Source organism: Penaeus monodon, chromosome 31, assembly GCF_015228065.2.
Source record: "Penaeus monodon isolate SGIC_2016 chromosome 31, NSTDA_Pmon_1, whole genome shotgun sequence".
Classification (NCBI taxonomy): Eukaryota; Metazoa; Arthropoda; class Malacostraca; order Decapoda; family Penaeidae; genus Penaeus; species Penaeus monodon.
The window spans coordinates 21,746,186-21,746,696 of record NC_051416.1 but is presented as its reverse complement, the minus strand read 5'-3'; the positions used below and the strand labels follow the sequence as shown (position 1 = coordinate 21,746,696).

Here is a 511-nt window from a genome sequence, read left to right as displayed (position 1 = left end):
ATATGAATTAGTTGTAAGACACCTCGTCTCTATGGAAGAAGTTAACAAAACGTGAAAAAAATAAAATGAATAAGTTATCCATATAAGAAGAATCGTTTTCTATGTGACCATCCAATCCATCGCGAAAATAAATTATATTACCCTACAAGGTTCGTATTGTAAGAACGAGGCCAATAAAACGCGAAAATAACGTGAATCATCCGTGCAAGACAACTCGTACTCTATGAATATAATATCCGGACAGCCAACAGGATTTGTTTGTTTCCGACAGGAAAAGGGGACACTATTGTTTGACGTGGAAACAGGAAGTCATCCCCGACCCTTTGCTTTGAATGATGAAGCGACTGTATTCAGGGATAATATCATTCAGAAATAACCCTTATGATGATGATACACAAGGTAGAAAATCTGGGATTGTGACAGGTGTTGTTACAGTCCTTTTTGGATATAATGCTGTTTCGGTTCTGAACGACTGTTGTGTTATTGGGAGTATTTCTACAGCATAATGAAT

General features: G+C 37.0%; 1 protein-coding gene across 1 annotated transcript in view; it reads right to left on the bottom strand.

The window, feature by feature from the left end:
* LOC119593101 (sialin-like) overlaps positions 1-511 on the bottom strand; it is a 35,739-nt gene that overhangs the window by 29,822 nt on the left and 5,406 nt on the right. The gene's annotated exons all lie outside the window — the stretch shown is intronic.